Source organism: Acanthochromis polyacanthus, chromosome 22, assembly GCF_021347895.1.
Source record: "Acanthochromis polyacanthus isolate Apoly-LR-REF ecotype Palm Island chromosome 22, KAUST_Apoly_ChrSc, whole genome shotgun sequence".
Lineage (NCBI taxonomy): Eukaryota > Metazoa > Chordata > Actinopteri > Pomacentridae > Acanthochromis > Acanthochromis polyacanthus.
In genome coordinates, this window is record NC_067134.1 from 1,733,695 (window position 1) to 1,755,294 (window position 21,600).

A 21,600-nucleotide genomic window follows, 5' to 3' on the forward strand; every position below is an offset into this window, starting at 1 on the left:
TATTTCTGCTGTCATAGTGATGTGTTTGTGTTGGTTTTCTGTGTGCACACCTCTACCCAGATTTTGGACCCAATTTCCATCCAACATTTGAGGTTTTCCTGAAAACAAATCCAGATTTAGTGACTTTGATCATCCAAGACCAAGAGGAGACAGAAGTCTGGAAACGTAATGTTCCTCTGAAAGGTAAAGGCTTCACCCTCCTGCAGCAGCAGAAACTACTTCTTCTGCTACAGGGATGTTTTGTTGAAGGTCTTCTGATGTTACTTTTATTTCCTTCCTTTCTATCCAAAACTCCTACCAGTTTGTTTCAGTGTGTTAATAGTTTTGATTTCACTCTTTTGCAGATGTGCACACAGTCAGCTGCAGACATTACACATGTGTGGTTGGTGCTGTTGTACTACTTCATAGTCAGCTGGAGTCAGTGTGGGACTGTTCTAGACATGCACAGTTGGTTATCTACTTATTCTGAGCATGTGCACTATTGCAGCATAGTCATGAATTCTGGAATATCTAAGGCTGGTCTAATAAGGAAGAAAACTGTCCATGTGGAAACATCAGAAAAAACGGACGAAAGTTTCAATCTCTGTGGACTGAAGGGGCGTGTCTTAGTTTGATTGACAGCAGCAGGAGGGCCTGTCCCTGTCATAAATTGACCTCTATGTGTGCTGCCACGACAACACTGACTTCACTGTTTACTCCACACATGGTCCTCAGCTGTAGATGGACACAAATGTAGGGGGAGCTATCATGAAGCCAAAGAACATGACTTCTGTTTGATGCTGTGATAAAAGAAGAACAGGGAACAGGACAGAGCTCATCTGGATGCTGCAGCAAACCAAAGCAGAACAATGCTGCTGTAGAAATGCTAGTTTGAGATTAAACATGTTTTTCCCCATTTTCTTCCAGATCCAAGAATGGACACAGAGTAGAGAGACCAACCACAGGACTGGCTGTTATCAGTGCGGAGACAGTTGATTCAGGGAATGTCAGACATTACTGTGGACCAACTCCTGGACAGACTATGACCAGAGAGTTATGAGTGAAGAAGAGATGGACGTCATAAGAGCACAGACCAGAGCAAATAAAGCACGGCAGCTCATCAAATGGGTTCATGGAAAGGGACCTGATACTGTTTCAGTTCTGAAAACTGCTCTTCATGAGGTCGATCCATTCCTTTTCAGAAACCTGAACCTGACATAAAAACAACAAAGTGTGGGTTTGAGATGTTTACCTCCTGCAAGAGCTGACCTGTACACTCTCACATTACCTTTAAATGACAAGCTCTGCTGTAAGTCTTTGACTCTGAAACTGATTTTATCACTATAATCCAGCTAAACCTGGACTGCTTCTGACACGTTGAGCAGGTTCCACCCAGCAGGTGTGTCTGCAGTTATCACTTGTTAACACTCTGGCTCAACGAGTGGCAACAAAGACGTGAGACCACACAATAGTCAACAGTGCTAGAACTTGAGCGCCTTCACAAAACTGATGCTTTTCAGAATGTTTATCATACCAAGTTTTCTTTTTATTTTGAGATTTAACCAATTTTTGTTTAGCCATTTGACCCGCTGTATAAAGACGATGGCGAAACCCATTGACATAGTCCAACAGATCTTTGTCATGGCTCTGGTGAGAGCACAAGCTGTGAACACCTCTGGAAAGTTCCTCTCACAGTCATCTGGTTCCTTCAGTTGAGCTGAAACTTTGACAGGACCCCCAGAAGGCCAAACTCGGCCACCAGCCAAGTCATTACCTAAGATTACATCTCCACCCTCTAATGGAAGAGCTGGTCCAACTGCAATGTGAACATCTCCCTCAATAAATCCACTAGTCAGGAAAACTTTGTGCAATGGGGCACTCAAAGGAACCAAACTAATCCCCTCACTATCACACAGTCCCCTGTATCACTCCTTTCTGAAAATGGCAACACTGAAGACCTAATGAATGAATCTGTCGCTCCTGTATCTCTCAAAATCTTCACTGGCACTTTACAATCACTATCATCTAAGGATACAAAACCATCTATGGTCTGGTGGACCACAATCAATAAACTACTCAAGTACTATCAAGTCACAAAGTTCTTCATATGATCTAACATCTATGAAAATGTTTTGTCACATCCCTGGCAAACTCCACATTTGACTGCTTTTCAGTTTTTCTCCATGACCTGAAACGCTGTCTATAGGCCTCTAGAACTAACTCCTAAGCCTTCAACACAGCCTCTTTAACATTTTTGTAGACCCTACTTTCAGGTTCACTCAGAGCTGAATATGCTGCCTGAGCCTTCCCTGTAAAGACTGACTGCAACATAACTACCCTTTCTGAATCAGGCCACCCTCTTGAATTAGCAACCCTCTCAAAAAGTGAAAAAAATATCTGGATCACTCTCTTCAAACCTAGGAACAAGACGCAAATTGGACACCAAGTCAAATTCTCGCCGTTGACCAGTACTTTCAGAGTTCCTTCTTAACTTGTTCTGCTCTAATTGAACTCTTTCCCTCTCAAGTGCAAGCCTCACCTGCTCCATGGCCATTTTTTCTTTCTCCATCTCTAACTTAAGCAACTCCCTTTTCTGTTCAAAAGTAAAAGAAAAATTTTCCCCCAAAGTTCCATCTTTACTTGGCAAACCCCCCCAATGAACCAAAACAGACCTCAAAGACATCTGAATTTCATCTTTTAACTTTCCTTCTCCAACATCAATGCCATAGTGCTGAACTAGCTGCAAAAGTTGGTCCTTGGTGCAACTATTTAGCAGCTCTTCTGATGGCGATTGAAAAAAAAAATCTACCATTGAAGCCATAGTGGGAAAAAAAACACACAAAACAGCACTATGAACTGAGGCGCCCCCCGCTAACTGCCTAACCAAAACTAACTAAACTCAACCCTAGTCTTCACACAGTTCTGCGGCGGGTACTTACGCACTCAAAACCAGTGGAACCTGGAGGTGCTCCCGAGAACACACGTACAGAAACTGCACGGTGAACACTAACCGCTTCCCCGTGACGCAACAAAAAATAGGCTTAACCAAAAGAGCAAGCCCCAAAGGCCTACAAGAGAACGCCCCAATTCTAGCAAGTGCTTCAAAAAAAAAAAAGTTTCCAAAAAACAACTCAAAGGCTTCAAAACTATAACCAAAAGCAAATAGGTTTTGCCACTGAATCTACTCCAACCCATAACCAACCATGCTGCCCCAAACTAAAGTACAAACTACAACCCCCCCCCCCCCAAAAAGAAAGAAATCACAAAATGTTGCAAAATCTGATCAAACTTAACCTAAACATGTGTGATCTCCCCAAAACCAAGGTTAAACACAACACTAAACCTAAAATTCAACTAAATTTAACAATGTATTGTGCAAAAGTAAGTAATTTGACAAACTCACCTAACCCAGGTTTTGTCTCTGGTGACGAGCCCCCACTTGTTGCCACTTTGGCTCAACAAGTGGCAACAAAGATGGGGAGACCACACAATAGTCCAAGTTTTAAAAAATAATTATTTAAACAATAAAATGCGTAAGTGTAGGGTGTAGTGCATGTGGTGTGTGGATGTGTAGATAAATCAAACAAAACAAAAAGGAGACAGCATGGTGAGCAGGAGCAGACACAGGGGCCGTTTACACGAGGACGCTTGCAGGTGAAAACGGCAAAATATTTCAACAAAACACCCTACCGTTTATACGAGGACGGCGTTTTGGGGGCTTGAAAACGCAAAAATTTGAAACCGGCCTCCAGAGTGGAAAAGTAGAAAACACTCCGCTGTTACGTTTCCGTCTAAACAGCAAAACGCAAAACTTTGCCGAGATCTGACCACGTCGCGTACGCGATTACGTCACATACATGCTTTGGTTTGCCGGCCGGTACAAGGACGTAAACAAAGATGTGTGATTATTTCCATCCTTCCTACCTTCAAGCAACTCTGGCAGCTCTATGTACACTACAGGAGTCGTACCAACAAACGTACAGAATCTGTACAGATTCCATTCATGAACATTTACCGCGGCGGAGATCCGAAAAGGGAGATAGTAAGCATGCGTGTAGACATGGCAGAGTTTTATCACAGCGCCACCCAGCTGCCTGGCATGCATATCCAATCGAATTCCACACACTATAGAGTCACCGTATATACGCAGATTTCCTTCAAAACCGCTCGTCTAAACGTGAAATGACAAGACGCCACTTTTGCGTTTTCTGTTAGGATGGTCCTCGTATAAACGGCCCCACAAGCAGGTGTGTCAGATCTGCCTAAACAGTCCAGATTAGGAGGAGGGGCCATAGCCACACCCAACCAGCACAGCCCACCTGCACAGAGGGAGATGGGACAGGAGCAGCTGCAAAGGCCCTGGGGCTGTCACAGAAGTCAGTCTCTGGATTTAGCCAAAATAAAGATGAAGTGGTTCAATCTGAGAAGACGAGACTCAGAGTTTTTATTTCTGCCACTAGATGGAGACGGATCACTGCTGCATGAGGCAGGAATGAAACCCAGAGAAACAACACAAAGATATGAGTGCAGATTGGACACCTCATCCTGACAGAGATTCTGCTACAATCTTTATTTTCTTCTCCAGAATTTATTTTCAGATCCACTTTTTTTACAAGTCAGGACTCTGGGATTCAATCTAGGGAAAGTCATGTTGTTGATCCACCACTAGATGGCAGCAGAGACTCACACACAAATCTCTGTCCCAAACCGCTCAAATGTTTTCTGTTTGCGGACAATACGACTTTATTTTCTGGTGGGGATGATTGAACACAGGTGTTGAATGTGGTTCAACAAGAATTTAAAGCAATAAAAACATGGTTTGATGTAAATAAATTATGGTTGAATCTTGAAAAAACAAACTTCCTGATATCTAGTAACAGAGGGAGAGACACTGGTGCTTTATTTATTATAGATGGTACTGAAATCAGTAGAGTAACGGAAACCAAGCTTCTGGGTGTCATTCTGGATGGAAATTTGTGTTGGAAATCACATATCCAGTATACAAAGGCAGAAATATAGAAAACAATAGCTATGTTACACAAAGTAAAGGATTCACTGCATAACAAAGCATTGTACATTTTATACAACACCATGATTGTTCCACATCTGACCTACTGCATTGAAGTATGGGGAAACGCCTGCAAAACATATACTCAGTCAGTTTTCATTTTACAGAAAAGAGCCATAAGAATAATCAGTCGAAAACGATACAGAGATCCTACTAATCCATTATTCCTTCAGTTAAAATTACTGAAATTTCAAGAATTAGTAGATTACAGTATTCTGCAAATTATGCTGAAAGCTCACACAAACACACTGCCAGTTAACATCCAGAAAAGATTTGGAGAAAGAGAAAGCAAGTATGACTTAAAAGGAAAAGAGATCTTTAAAAAACCAAGGTTTAGGACTAAAATGATGGAACATTGTGTGTCTGTAAAAGGAATCAGTTTATGGAACAATCTGAAGAAAGAAATCAAAGAATCCAAGTCAAACACCACATTTAAAAGATTAATTAAAGCCAGTATGTTAAAGAAATAAAATGAAATATTTTAGTTACATTTGATTGTCATTTGATTGTCATTTTTTGTGAATAGACTGAATTGTAACTGGAGAACCAAAATAGTATGTGACTGTTTTCTTTGTTGTTGTTTTTAAGTTCACTCTTTGTAATTGATTTCTGGGGATAAAGACAAAATAAGACTTGTCTTCTTTCTGCTCCCTTTCATTCCAGTTTGGAGAATGTTTGCAGTTACATAATTTATTTATTTATTTATTTTTACAAATGAATGAAATAAAGAATAAATGAAATGAAATATCAGAGGGAAACGTTCACATGTGTCTTATTGTGAGTGTTCTGTGGTGTTAACAGTTTCTTTGTGTTTCTTTGTGTCAGAGTTTCCAGGAGACGTTCCGCAGAAGAACCCAGTCAGTGATCAGAACGGCTGATATGTGTTTGTCTCTGTGCTCCCATCGCTCATGAAAAGCTCAAAGCTTACCTTCATGTTTTATTGTCCTTTCACACAATAATTCCTGGAAAGAATCAATATTTAACTGTCACTTTTTAACCAGTTTACTGTTCCTTCAGAGATTTTCACTGTTTTGATCAATTACAGTAAAATCAAATGAAAAAAAGAATTATTTTACATGTTAACAGTAAAAACAAATTTACAAAACAGGTCAGAACTGTCAAACTCATTCAGGTCAAAAATCAGTATTTTTTATCAAAGGTAATTGTTTTTTTTAGGTCATTAACAGCACATGGTATCAATGAACTAAAGTAATATTCATCCATGAGGACCAGCTGGACCAGAGATAGTCTCTGATTTCACTTTCTCTGTCTGACCTCTGCAGCCTTCATTTCTTTCACCATTTACTGTCTTAGTTTGTCTCATTTTTACCATTCTATGTCTCCTTCATGCCATTTTATGTCCTGAGTCTTTCTATTTCTAACATTTCCAGTCTTCTTTTCTGCAGTTTTGGACTCAGTTTGTTCCATATTTACCATTTTGTGTCACAATTTGTCTCATTTTTTCATGTTGTGTCTTCATTTGTCGAATTTTTGATCATTTTATGTCTTAATTTCTGTCATTTTTGTCATGTTGTGTCTCAATTTGTCTCATTTTTACCATTTTGTGTCTTAATTTGTCTCATTTGTACCATTTTGTATCTCCATTTGTCCAATTTTTAATCATATTGTGTCTTCATTTTTCTCTTTTTTTAACCATTCCATGTCTCCTTTTTCCCCGTCCATGGTACCAGGCTCCATATGGGGCAGTCCTCTCCCCCGCCCTTCCTGACATTAATCAGGTGCAGCTGGGGCAGGAGGCAGCAGGTGTTCTGCGTCTGCAATCAGCTGATCTGGAGCCAGCAGGTGGGAGTGGTTCAGCCAATCGCTCCTCAGAGCAGAAAAGCAGACCTCAGTCTTCACTCTGCTGGACCGAGAACAAAGCAACAGTTAGTTCTGCTCCTGGTGTTTTTACATTAGTGATGGTGAAATCGAAGCTTCATGAAGCAGTGAACCACTTTGACACATCTGCTTCAAGAATGACACATTGCTCGAAGCATTTGACACAACCAGGAGAGTGACATCTGCTGGTCCTGTGTCAGAACTGCATCTAAGCTGAAAAAACTGAAAAAGCCTCAGGACTACTTGTCTCACACTGCTTTGTACTTGCAATAAATGTTTTAAAACGTTATATATGTATGTTTGTGTGCATATGTGTATAGTGTGTTTCTATGAATGAATGTGTGTTGTGTATGAGTGAATCTATGCATATGTATCTGTGTGTTATTTAATGTATGAAATGCAACTAGATATATCTAAACTAAATTCTAACTAAATGTATACTCTCCCTAACTTCTCTCAAAATGACAAATGGCAAATGCACTAGCGTAATCTCCTCCTCTCAAAAACCCACACTTTGAGGAGTGAATCAGACCCATTTGCCTTTTAAGACCTGGACCAGAGCCTTAGAGATAGTAAGAGTTGCGACACTCCCATAGGGTGCCGTTGTACGCTTTCTTTCGGTCTACTTCCGGGTTGTGGAGGCTTGTTTAGTTCCAAGCACCGCTTCAACAGTGATAGCCACCGTTCATTTGCACTGCAGGTTGTTGAGTATATGTGGAGGTAAGTTGATGAAATGCCTACCTCTTTTGAATTGTCAACTGCCTATATTTTATCAGAGGCTCTTTATGATGCATATGCTGAGCTTTATTTGTATTTGCGCAGCGTAATTATATATATTTTTTATCTTGGTAGACGACCGAATTTCTGCTACTTTTTTTTAGCTCGACTCTGCTGTTAGCTGTGAAGTTATCTCCAGGGATATATTGACGGATTAATTGTTGATGAGTCGCTACCTCTTTTTAATTTTAACGTCTTTATATTGTATCAGAAGCCCTTTGTGGTGCATACATTTATCTGTATTTGTGAATATTGGCAGATGACCGACTTTCAGGCATTGCCATGTGCTTGTTAGCTGTTCTTTGAAAGCTACCTAGCTACATCGCTACCTCTTTTTAATTGCCAAGACTACGTCCTTTATATGAGACCCTTTATAATGCATAAACTTATACTTGTAAGTATTTAACAAATATATTTATTAATATCTATCGTATCTATCTATCCTCCAGTATCCCGAGAGCCCTCACTGAAGACACGAAGACCCTCATTGTTTCTCCCATTGTCAATAAAACATACTATTTCATTCATCAAAGCATAATGAGTTGTTATTCTTGAATATATATTTTGTGTATGTCTTAAAATGGTTATAGTGAGTCAACTCCTGCCTCATCAGAAGTGGCTGGACACTATCTGCTGAATGGACTGTTGTTACTCTGCTTTTCAATAACTCCCAGACTACGGGTAAGTGAATCAGAGAAATATAGACATTGTCTGGAAATACAATAATCCAGCTGGGCAAAAATAAACATCTTCAATCATCTTACATTTCTGTGTAAAAGTCGATTTTCCATGCTAACACGAATGTGGAACATTCCCTCCAAAACCCCAAAAGTGTCTTTAATATGTCACCTTACGGCTCAAAATGTAAAACTGACATTTACATACATACTCCAATGAATTAATAATCAAACAAGTACTTGGAGGTGTGATTTTATTCCTTTTTTACCGTGAAGTCGCCGCTCTCAGTCCCATAGAAGGAAATGACAGCGCTGCCTGTTTGGAACTATTCAGGCTTACATGAACCACGTGACCGCCCCGCTGCGAGAGCATGAGTGTCGCAACTCTTACTATCTCTGAGGCTCTGACCTGGACAAATTGAAATGTCCAACCCCTTCAAAGTTCGCGCGAAGCACCGCGACACGCGATGTGATGTAACGAGGCCTCGTTCTCGATAGTCACGTGATTGTGGGCGTGCTGAAGCAGGGATCGAAACACCGTCTCGGAACAATTCTGCTTCAAAAGCTCGGCACTGTGTCGAGCAAACTGGCTCGGGCGTTACATCACTAGCAACCTCTCATCTAAAGGTGCAGCAGCTGATCTTTGCCCTTTGTGTCTCAGAGTGACGGCAGCCTGCAGACACAGAGGAGGATTTTCTCTCAGACCTGGTCCACACAGCAGAGAGCTGCAGAGGAAGAAGCTGAGTGAGTGGAACTTTGGTTCTCTTTGATTCAGACACAAAATGATTCAAGGCGGAGAAAATTCTTGTTGAGGTAACAAAAGAACACGACAGTAAAGTTCCTCCATGAGCTCAGATCCTGCTTGGCAGTCCAGACCTCGGAGCTGTTCATGCTTCAGCTTCTGACATCAAGTCTCATGGAAATCAGCATCAGTTTGCTGCTGCTGCATAGAAATCAGCTGATCACAAGAGTCCGTCTAAAAGGACAGAAACAGACTGAAAACACTGATAAAGAGTCAAAGAGAGCAGAAAGAAATCCAAGAGAACAGCTTTGATTACTGTCAGGAGAAATGTGGGGAGAAGAATCCTCACAGAAGTTTGTGTTTGGTTGAAAAGTTGAAGAATGAAAAGTATGTGGAGTCCATGAGAGACATTTAGTGCAGTAATGAGCTGTTTAGTAGCAGTCAGTGTTTGGTCTGGACTCTGAACAGGCACAGTATAAAAGTATAAAACCTGATATGAGGCTCTGATCCTGGACCAGATAGAAAATCATTCACCTGAAGGACATTCTGATACACGCAGAGTGCGCGTCCCCTCCCGCACGCAGAGTACGTCCATACTGCAAAAATTAACTGTCTAACTTAGACTTATAATCTTATATCTAGCCAAAAAAAGTTTGATCTTGTTTTGAGAATAATTTACTCTGCAAGAGCAGAATTTGTCAGATTATTAATCTTGTTTGAAGATTATTTGTCTTGTATTTCTTCCTTAGTATGTAAATCCTAAAATTAGTTCTTTTACTGCAGAATAAGATAAATGACTGTCAGAGACTGTTTGATGCCACAGTTGATCTTTCAGACCATTTTTAGCTGTAAAAACTTGTTTCCAGATCTGCTAGTAAACTTTATTAGAATTCTTCCAAACACTGATGTTGGACCAACATCAACACATTTATTTCCAGAGCTGTACTAAAGAGTAACATCACATCTGCATCTATTCATTATTACAACACAGACAGGAACAGAACACATGTTATCACCACATCTTCATCCTGGTTCTTCAGGTCAGTTTCCATCCAGGTTCTGTTTAGTCTGAACATAAACTCTGCTGTTAAACTGACTGGGTAGTACCATGTTTGATCATGAGCTTTCAGCATCATTCTCAGCTCAGTGTCCTGGACAGGATTAGTTCCTGAAACTTCAACCTACAGTCTCAGAAAGCTGCAAATGTAGAATGTGACACACATTTTATGTATGTTGAAATGATTCAAGCAGTTCTTTATACTTTGAGAAGCAACAAGTAATCTTTGCTAGCACTGTATGTAGAAATCAATATTTGAGAGTAATTCTACTAAATGTTCCTGTCAGAGCTGATTCTGGTCACATGTTGATCTGATCATACATACAGTCCTGGTTGTGGTTTCAGGAGTCAGTCAGGATGTAGAATCTTCATATATCTGTAGACGTTGTTGGGTTTATGGGTGCCCAGATAGCTCAGCTGGTTGAGTGAGCACCCAAGTTTTTGGATTTAGTTTTAATCTGGATTTAGGTTTATTTCAAGATAAACCAACTTCTATCAAGACACAGTGTAATTATAGTGCACTAGTACTGAGTAATCTTTACTTAAATTAGTCGTGTTTTTCCTGTTTTTCAACCTTGATTTGCTAGAAATAAACATATCAGTACACACAGAGTGCATGTATATCAGGACACACAGAGTACATGTGTATCAGTACTCTAACTCTCCTTCTCATTCAGTGCTTTTTATTTATTTGTCTTATTTTCTACATTGTAGATTAATCCTGAATATGAACACTTTTCTGTTTCCAACATGGTTCCATTTGTGTTCTTTTGTAGTTTGGATGTGTTCAGTGTTCATCTACAAGGTCCAAACTGTTGACTGCTAATGGATCTGCAGAGTACATGAATAATGACAGTATTTTCATGACATTTTAACACATGCATACAGTTTGTGTGTATATTTATTCTGCAGTATAATAGTACAGTATTTTGAATACTTGTGCTCTGCATGTAGTAATACTATTACATCATTACATAGTATTGTTACCCGTGTGTAATGGTATTGTACACATTAATGTCCTTTATTTCCTCTATTTTATTTTCTCCGTGATGTCCCGACCACTTCATGGTGTTTTTGGTCCGTTTCAGGCGATCGCTGCCCCCCACTCCACCACCCCCACCACACCAGCTTTTACACAATCAGCTGATCAATGATCACATCTATGCCAAGGAGATTTGTTGGACTGGGAGGAAAATGGTCCCACCAGATCCTGACTGGTTTTCTGACCCCCCCAGTACAGTTAAAGTGCACATTTCAGAGAGTCCTTTTATTGAGGCCAGCCTGAGGAACACCTGAACAATAATCCTGCTGTCTGATCAGCATCTGAATGAAATTTATGTGGAGTCCATGAGAGATATTTAGTGCAGTAATGAGCTGTTTGGTCTGGACTCCGAACAGACTCAGTATAAAAGTATAAAACCTGATATGAGGCTCTGATCCTGGACCAGATAGAAAATCATTCACCTGAAGGACAATATTTTGGCAGATATTGTTCAGAAAACAAATTGAGTCGACAAACGCTATCAGAAATCAGGATGAAATATTACTGAGGATCCAAAGAATTGAGCTGAAATCAGAGGAGAATAGAAAAGTCAGAAGTCAAAGTGGTGAAGATCCTGAGGAAGTAAATGAATATTACACGATACTGAAGCTGCACACATTTCCAATAATCCTGATCCTATTGTTGATCTTTTAGTGTCCAGTTGTTTCTTCTATCAAATGAATGTGTTGTTTAGATTTATTCTTCTGGCTGTCAGAAAGTTTGATGCTTTCAGCTGTTAAACAGAGAAACATCATTCAAAGCTCTCAGTAGACAGACTGTCAGATTGTTCAGAAGCTACAAGTCAGTGGGAACAACTTCACGCATTTCTGTTATTGAAGCTTTTGTTTTTAGACTTTTATATATCGAGCAAAAATCGTTCCAACACAAAATCCAGGGAGGTCAGATATGAGTATCGTCTGACACTAATGGAAGTCAGTTCTTGTTTTTTCTGCAATAAAGGTTCACTCCTAATTCAAACTGCCACACCTGTTTCCTTAGAAGAAAAGGCAGAGTGGTAAATCTCTCCTATCCACTCAGCTCTGAGTCTGCCATGCCAGTTACTGTTTAAATGTGTCTCTTGTAAAAGCAGAATATCTGAGGTCAGAGTCTGAAGGTGGACAAAGCCTCGCCTCTTTTGTCTGGCTTGTTTAAGCCGTGCATGTCCCAGCTGGAAAATGTGAAATTCTTTCTTCCCCTGGTGCTGTCATTCATGGTGTCTTTCATGGTCAGTTTCAGTCAGGTCTTCGTATTCCCCCATCCCACCACTGCTTCATACCCCAGCTAAGGCCAACCAAAACAACATGTAAACAAAGAAACAAACAAAGATACTCTAGACACTCCACAGCTAGAAAAGCAATGAAAAAAGAGTGATAAAGATGACTTCCCCACACCTACTGATGGCCTGTTGTAAACCTCTAAATCAGACCATTAGCTCTGGAACTCAATAATAAAGAACTTTAAATGGTTTATTGAAAATGGAACCAACAGTCAAACTAAAGATCAGAGGAACGTACGGGTTTGGATGCACATAGTTGTGAACATGTCGAGACATGAGCATGAACCTCAATCAGCACCTCATCACTGGGACCTGGAAAACTCAGAAGAAAACTCAAATGTATTCCCTCAGTTTGAATATCTCCCCTCACAAATCGATCCTTCTGTTTGCACTTGAGGCAGTTTTCCTTCTCAGTGGGACCTCTGACATGTGGGATCCCACAGGGGTCAGTTCTGGGCCCTCTATTGTTTTCCCTTTATGTGCTATCTCAGGTATCGATATTTAGGAAGCATGATGTTCCTTTTCACTGCTTCGCTGATGATTAATAGGTCTATGTACCATTAAAGGTTCCTCCTAAGGAATCTCTTCATGCTGTGTTTCATTGCATGAGTGATTTAAAAACATGGATGAATTTGAATTTCTTAAGATTAAATGAAAACAAAACTGAGAGTGTCCTGTTTGATTGCCCTGACCTGGTCCAAGTCCTTACCAGCTCCCTTGGCCCACTGTCACCTCATATATGATCACAGGCTTGCGATCGGATCACCTTAGTGGTCAAGGCTATCTTCTTTGAGCTTCAGCTTCAGTTTGTTCGGAATGCAGCAGCTCGTCTCTTAATGTGAGCACATAACGCCGGTGCTTTCCTCACTTCACTGGCTTCCAGTTAGGTTCAGAGTTGATTTTAAATTTTCACAGCTGTCTCTAACATGTCTCGCTCTTCCATTGCTCAGCAGCACCCCCATCATGACACTGATTGAGAACCTGCAATGTTGGACAGTAGATGAAATAATGTGAGAGTCTAAAGCCAGACATGATGGATAAAGTCAGAGACAGCAGCCTGGAAAGAGACAAACAGACTCCTGATCAGCTCCTTCATCAACATGTGAATGTGTGCAGGATGAGTGTAGAAATAAAGGACAGAGTGAGGCTGTGGTCAGAGAGGAGGAGCTTTCTTAGTTCTCAGCTGTTTCCAGGAAGCTGCTGCAGCTTCATCATGTCTCATATTAATGTCATCTAAAGGTGCAGCAGCTGATCTTTGCTCTTTGAGTCTCAGAGTGACGGCAGCCTGCAGACACAGAGGAGGATTTTCTCTCAGACCTGGTCCACACAGCAGAGAGCTGCAGAGGAAGAACATGAGTGAGTGGAACTTTATTCTTTTTGATTCAGACATAAAATGATTCAAGCGTAAGGAAATTCTTGTTGAGAAAACAAAAGGACACGATAGTAAAGGTGAAGTTCCTCCATAAACTCAGATCCTGCTTGGTAGTCCAGACCTCAGAGCTGTTTTCATGCTTCATTCTCCGTTTGGCATCAAGTCTCATGGAAATCAGCATCAGTTTGCTGCTGTGTAGAAATCAGCTGATCACAATTGTCGGTCTAAAAGGACAGAAACAGACTGAAAACACTGATAAAGAGTCAAAGAGAGCAGAAAGAAATCCAAGAGAACAGCTTTGATTACTGTCAGGAGAAATGTGGTGAGAAGAATCCTCACAGAAGTTTGTTTGGTTGAAAAGTTGAAGAATGAAATGTATGTGGAGTCCATGAGAGACATTTAGTGCAGTAATGATCTATTTAGGAGCAGTCAGTGTTTGGTCTGGACTCTGAACAGGCTCAGTATAAAACTATAAAACCTGATATGAGGCTCTGATCCTGGACCAGTCAGAAAATCGTTAACCTGAAGGACATTGCAGTGGCAGATATTGTTGAGAAAACAAAATGAGTCAACAAAAGCCATCAGAAATTATGAAATATTACTGAGAATCCAAAGAATTGAGCTGAAATCAGAAAATAGAAAAGTCAGTAAACTGGTGAAGATACCAAGGAAGTAAATGAATACACCGGAAAAAATGCCCCTTTCTAAACAAGAACAAAAAACTGATTTCAGTGAACTTTTACCTTGACATAAGTGGAAAAAATCTGCCAATACAACAAGTGAAAAATGGCTTGGTAAGATTTGTGGAAATAAGATCTGATATTGAGAATATTGAGATCTTAAAAATAGCTGGAAAGCTTATATCAAGCTCTATTTTACCAGGATCGTCAAGGTTAGGGGTCTTCAAATAAGCCACATATGAAAAAAAATAGCAGTTTTTCACTCAAAAATAGATTTTTGCCTTCATGTAACCTCCTAATTTGAGATGTTTTAACCCCCCTGTTGTCCTCATTTACGGGCACCAAAATATATTATTTCTTTGTCTGAAAAAAATCCCCAAAATCAGCAGACATTCCCCAAATTTCTGAAAAATTTGCAAAATCTTCAGGAAGAAAACTCTAATAATTCCTTGAAAGTTTCCCTTAACAGTTTTATTTTTAAAAAAGCCTCCTAAATTTGGCAAGAATTTTTTTGTAAATATTTTCAAAAAATTAGTAAATATCTTCCAAAACAATTCTAAAAATATCTAAAGTGATTGCATCAGTAAAACTTCAAATATTTTCTTGAAGAACATTCTCAAAAAAATCAATCAAAATCCAGCAAATTCCGACGGATTTTGGTTTATTTTTATTATTTCGGAAACATTTTTAACCTTTCTTTTTTTCCACTAAAAAATGTTCAAAAATTTCCCAAAAATGTCGAAAATGTGGACATCAGAAGTTTGACTGAAAATATTTTTTTTTCCACATTTTCAAACTTTAAAGCGAGGGTTAAACTGATTTTGAGTTTTCTTGTAAAATCCATCTGAAAACGAGATAATTTCAAGATTGTTTGACTTAACCCCTTAAGCCGCACGGGCCCGTATTTGGGCCGAAAATGGCCGGCTGAAGTTTAACGGCAAAAGCATTTTTAGCTTCAAACGGGACGATAGAAACACTATACATCCACGGAAAGCTTAGATTCTCATGAATCCGGCGAGAATAAAATTCATCCTAATTCAGTGTGTTCCAACATAAATAACTCTGTGTCAGTAGCACCTAGAGTAATTCTGACTGCACTGGGTGAAAATGCAGGTTGTCAGCTTTCAAAGGAGACCCCAGCCATGCCTGTACTCCAAACAGTTCAAGAACAGCATTCAATTTACTTTCTGTACATCTTCAGTAGAAATTTCAGGGGAAAATTGACCGAAGTTTATTTCAGATGCATTGTCTTAAAACAAGTCCCTCTATCTGCTGAAATGTGTCTTGTTAGGTGAATTTATATTAAATCAATCGGGATGAGACATTTTGACTAAAAATAAGACAAAAAGACTTGGTAAGATTTGGTGTCCCGACCACTTCATGATGTTTTTGGTCCGTTTCAGGCGATCGCTGCCCCACCACCACACCAGCTTTTACACAATCAGCTGATCAATGATCACATCTATGCCAAGGAGATGTGTTGCACTGGGAGGAAAATGGTCCCACCAGTTCCTGACAGGTTTTCTGAGCCCCCAGTACAGGTAAAGTGCACATTTCAGAGAGTCCTTTTATTGTGGTCAGCCTGAGGAACACCTGAACAATAATCCTGCTGTCTGATCAGCATCTGGATCTGAATGAAAAGTATGTGGAGTCCATGAGAGACATTTACTGCAGTAATGAGCTGTTTAGTAGCAGTCAGTGTTTGGTCTGGACTCTGAACAGGATCGGTGTAAAACTATAAGTGGTAGAGTGGCTCTGGTCCTGGACCAAATAGAAAATCATTCACCTGAAGGACATTCTACTGCAGATATTGTTGAGGAAACAAAATGAGTGGACATTGAAGCTGAAGTTCCTCCATAAACTCAGATCCTGCTTGGTAGTCCAGACCTCAGAGCTGATTCATGGTTCAGCCTCCATTTTACTCTGAACAAAAACAGAAACTCAACACTTTAGTTTCTGCCTCCATTTTTCTCAAACTTCTTCTATGAACACTAAAGCTCTGTTTCTCTCCAATATTATCCACCGATGTGTCTAAATGTGTGTCAGTGAGAACTTCTCCTCTGTCCAGATAAGCATTCTCCTCACAGCTGTGGCAGATCCAGATGCTGATCAGACAGCAGGATTATTGCTCAGGTGTGCCTCAGGCTGGCCTCAATAAAATAATATTTCCTGTGTGATGTTTTGGTCCAGAGGTTCTCTAAAGGGTTAAAGAGGGCAGGACTAAGTAGCAGCTCTGTCTGTATCCTCTTTGCAGGACTCTAGAGTTGGACAGATTCCCCTTTATTTAGATCCTGGTGGTGGGAGATGAGTGTATTGTTTTAATGCGTTGGATAAATTTACTAGTGAACCCAAATCCAGCCGTTACTTGGGAGAGAAATTCCAGCCAACAGAGTGGAATGCCTTCTGAGCATCTGAGCTGAGAGGATTTCTCTCTTTCTGCCTTTGTTTCTGGAGTCAGTGATGTGGAGGCTTTACCAATATCGTGCTGCGTCTGTTTGTATAAACCCAGTTTGATCCTCGTCTGTCAGAAACAGGAGGATTTTTTCCAACCTTTCGCACAGAATTGACTCATACAGTTTATAATGGATGTTGAAAACACTGATTGGCCGAAATGATTTCCACTCCAGCTAATCTTTTCCTTCTTTTAGTCTTCCAGAGATGAAGGCCTCCTTCCTAGAGGGAGGAGGAGCCTCCTGTTAGAACGGAATTAAAACTGGTTTGAAGCAACGGGACTAGAGATGCACCAATCAATCGGCCGCCGATTTAAAAAGCCGGTTTTATATCCAATCGGCCCCAACCGGTGACCGGCCGATCACTGTCTTAATTTGCCGGTTTTCCCCATAGGTTTTCCCAGGGCAAACTGATCCGCATGGGCATGCACCCCGCATGGGCATGCACCGCGCATGCGCATGCGGGTCAAGCACTGCGTATCGGCTCAGAGCAAAACAGCTAAAAACTAGCAAGACTCAGGAACAAAACATGTCGGTAATATGGACTTATTTCACTGTGTGCCAGAGCGACCCAAAACACGCTGTTTGTAATGCTTGCAAGTCAAAAGTCAGCCGTGGAGGGTCAACGCCTAAGACATTTGGAACAACAAACTTAATACGCCACTTGGAAAAGAAGCACGCAGGCTTGTTTAGCAAATATAAGGACGACAATGCCGCTAAGAGGAGGGATGTGGCAGAGTCGCAGCAGCCACAACAACCATCCGCCGTGGCTCCTATGTTCGACATCAACACTGAAAAGTCCAAAGCCACCACTATGAAAATAATGGAGTTCATGGCACTGGACGACCAGCCGTTTAGCGTTGTACAGGATAAAGGCTTCGTAAATCTGATGAAACACCTGAATCCACGGTACAAATTACCAAGCAGGCGGTACTTTTCTGACACGGCGCTGCCAGAGTTGTTTGAGAGCGTGTCAGGCCACATACACAAACTGCTGGACGGCACTAAATCCCCGGTCAGTTTCACAACGGACATTTGGACTTCTAACGTGAGCTTAATGTCAATGTTGAGCCTGACTGCTCAGTGGCTGGATGATGAGTTTGAGCTACATCAAGTCCTTCTACACTGTGAAGAATGCCCCGGGTCCCACACCGCCGACAATGTTGTTTGAATATAAGTTAATTATTGACCTGTAAACTGGACTGAATGTTATGGTCAGTGTTGAAAATAAATCTGCTCAGGAGGCACTGTTGAAGGTTTTATTCTTGAAAAGGAGGGTTATGATAGCATATAGCCTATCATTAGTTGTGGTTTTAATTGTAGTTATATAAGAAAAATGTTGTCTGGTAGAGGGGTACTTGTATTAAATTTGGGAAAGGCTACTCAAGCCAAACAAATATGGTGTCTATTATATGATTATAATTATTTCTCAGATAGAAAATCGGTATCGGAAAAACCGGTTTTGGCAGGTCAGACCTCCTTTAAAACCGGAAATCGGTATCGGCCAAGAATTTTGCAATCGGTGCATCTCTAAACGGGACCAAAGGTTCTCTCATCAGTTTGTAGCATTCTGGTGGGAATCCATCAGAACCTGGTGATTTACTGGAAATGAGGCTGGATATTATTTATCTATATCCTGGATAGAAATCTCCCTGCTGAGTTTTTCATTCTACTAGTTCATGAGAGACATTTAGTGCAGTAATGAGCTGTTTAGTAGCATTCAGTGTTTGGTCTGGACTCTGAACAGGCTCAGTATAAAAGTATAAAACCTGATATGAGGCTCTGAATCTGGACTCCAGTCTGACTCTGATCCTGGACTTGTTCTGTGAAGGATCAGAATTCATGTTTCTTTGGAGCCTCTGTTGGTCAAAGTGTAATAATGTGGGATCATCTTTGTGTTGTGGTCCAGTGACTGCAGAGTGACTTCCATGAGTAATATTTAACAGACAGCAGTGAGCGCCCCCTGCTGGTTCCCCTCAGTGTTGCTGTCAGTGATCGTGTAGGATTAACTGCAGTCCAGCTTTTATTCCAGTTCAGTGTCAGCAGCATTGATCCCATTTTAATGAGCTTCCTCTTCATTAAAGACATTCAGCTGTATTTAATATTCCACCTCTACAGAGGGGCTGTGCTGGAGTTTGTTTAGAGACTTGTCGATAAGCCTCTGTTGAAGATGATTTTTTTTCCTGTAGTTTTGGCCTCAGTTTCTCATTTTTTAATCATTTTGTGTCACCTTTGTGTCATTTTATGTATAAATTTGTCATTTTTTTAGTTCTGTCTTGATTTCTTTATTTATTTTAAATTTATTAATTTATTATGTCTTCATTTGTTTAATTTTTTTTGCCATTCTGTGTCTGAATTTGTCTCATTGTTACCATTTTGTGTTTCCATTTGTCAGGTTCATACCATTCTTTGACTATTCCTGTGTCTCCTTTGTGTCGTTTTATGTCCTAATTCTTTCTCTTTTTAATTTTTTAAAAAACATTCTATTTATTCATTTTTCAAAACAGGGAAAAACACAACACAAATAAAGCAAAACAAGAGTTCAACATAATACATACATTACAGTCAAAGTGGGTCCAAGATACAATTCACAGCAACAACAACAACAACAAAAAAAGCTGCGTACAGAAAAAAATAAAGCACAGCAAGCAGGGGTTTCTTTTATACCTCTGCAGATCAATCCCTTAACCAAGTCTGTTCATTTCATTCTACACCGAATACCCCAAAAATTAATAACTCTTCCCCATTTTGTTGAAAAGAGATGAATTCTACCACCAACACAGTACCTCAACTGCTCTAAAAATAATTACTTCAGATATTAGAGACTTCCACAGGTGAATAGAGGGGGGATCGACACCAACCCACTTAGTCATTACAGCCTTCCTAGCCCCCATTAAAAGAAATTGGACTATCTCATTGTGTACCTTCAAAGAATCTGGTATGAGTCCCAATAGGCACAGCAGTGGGCACAGAGGGAGTTGCTGCCCTTTCACTAAACCTATCTCTCTACATACAGCCTGCCAAAACAGCCTCATTTCCTTACATTCCTAGAGGCAATGGAATCTGGTCCCTATAGTTGTTTTGCACTTTGGAGATGCTGCTATTGTGTAGTTACTATAAATATAGGGGAATATATAAAAGTTTTGCAAAATATTACATTGCATCTCTATCTATTACATATTGATAATTTAGAGGGAAACAGTCAAAATTTCTTCCCATGATTCTTTATCAATCTCTACCTTGAGTAGCGTACACCAAGATCTTTGTAATGATTCAAGCCTATCTACTTTTAAATTTTGTAGCTTACAATAAAATTTGGATACAAAGTGTTTGTGCTTTTGGCATTCCAGACGCGTCTCTTCTAGTAATTGAAAGTCATCTGAGGGACTAAAAGTATTCATTTTGGTGATAATTCTTTCAATTTCTGTCATTCTCAGTTTTTTTCTGTAGTTTTGGCCTCAGTTTGCCTAAGTTTTGAAATTTTTCTGCCTTAAATTATCATATTTTTGCCATTTTGTGTCATCTTGAGTCATTTGTCTCATTTCTGTAGTTTTGAGTCATAATTGGTCGATTTACTGTCAGTTTGTTATACGTCAGTTTTTTTTTGTTGCCATTTTCAGCTTTATTTTTGTAAATTTGTGGCTCATTTTAATAGTTTTGTCTCTCAGTTTGACCAACTGCTGGAGTTTTGTCTCAGTTTGTCTCATGTACAACGTAGTGTTCAAACATAAAACCTGCTGTGACTGGAGGTTTGAGGCTCAGAGATGAAACTTTAAATGACTCCTTAGTTTTTCTTCATATTATCAGAACTGATTCCATCTGCTTGTCCAACATTCCAGATCCTGAATCAGTGGTTAGAAATCAGAGTGAAAGTGGGTGGACGGTCAGTTTGTGGCTGCTGGAGGAAGCAGTGTGTTGATCAGAAGCTGCAGTTTGTGACTCTGCTGCTCCTTCAGCAGGTTTGAATTAGACTCAGTCCATTTGTTGGTCTTTAGCATGAAAAGGTTGAATGTTGAAATAATCGGTCACATGAAATGAGTGGGAATCAGCCTGTAAAATGTGCTCTTATTGTGAAAGTCTGCCTGCTGCTTCCTCATAGGTGGAGTCCTGACTGGTTCCATTAAACAGATCACCTGTCTGAGCGTCCAGGAGTGGACTGGAAACTTTCTTCTTCTTCTTCAGTGCTTTGAATAAAGTGTAAGTTTGCTTTGTTTGCTGCTTTAACTTCAGTAATGTTGCTGTTTGTTTCTGCTCTGTCATGTTTCTATATGTTCACTTCTTATTTCAGCACAAACTTTGGAGGACTGCTGTTTAAACATGGATCAATATGATTATTAGCTCATTGATTGACTGCAATCAGTCAATATTTCTATTCAATCAATCAATCTTTATTTGTAAAGCACTTCTTATACATTAGAAATGCAGCACAAAGTGCTTTACATAGAATAAAACGCACAGAGAATAAAACACACGCACACCCACACGCGCTTACCCTTACTGAATTAGGATGAATTTTATTCTCGCCTAAATTTTTTCCCTAATAAAACACCTGAAAATTAGTGTGGCACTGTGACAGCTTGAAACACAACAAGGCAACAGCCTGGGGTCTTACATAGTTCAGGACAAAATTTCAGAGCAATA

General features: G+C 40.0%; 2 protein-coding genes and 1 long non-coding RNA gene across 35 annotated transcripts in view; 2 read left to right on the plus strand and 1 right to left on the minus strand.

Annotated features, from left to right (window-relative positions):
* Positions 1-21,600, plus strand: part of LOC127531907 (zinc finger protein 37 homolog) — a 269,232-nt gene that overhangs the window by 196,619 nt on the left and 51,013 nt on the right. The gene's annotated exons all lie outside the window — the stretch shown is intronic.
* Positions 1-21,600, minus strand: part of LOC127531957 (zinc finger protein OZF-like) — a 319,989-nt gene that overhangs the window by 184,173 nt on the left and 114,216 nt on the right. The gene's annotated exons all lie outside the window — the stretch shown is intronic.
* Positions 7,504-8,201, plus strand: LOC127532113 (uncharacterized). The gene is made up of 2 exons (XR_007939372.1): positions 7,504-7,606; positions 8,113-8,201. It is a non-coding gene; the product is annotated as an uncharacterized LOC127532113 (long non-coding RNA).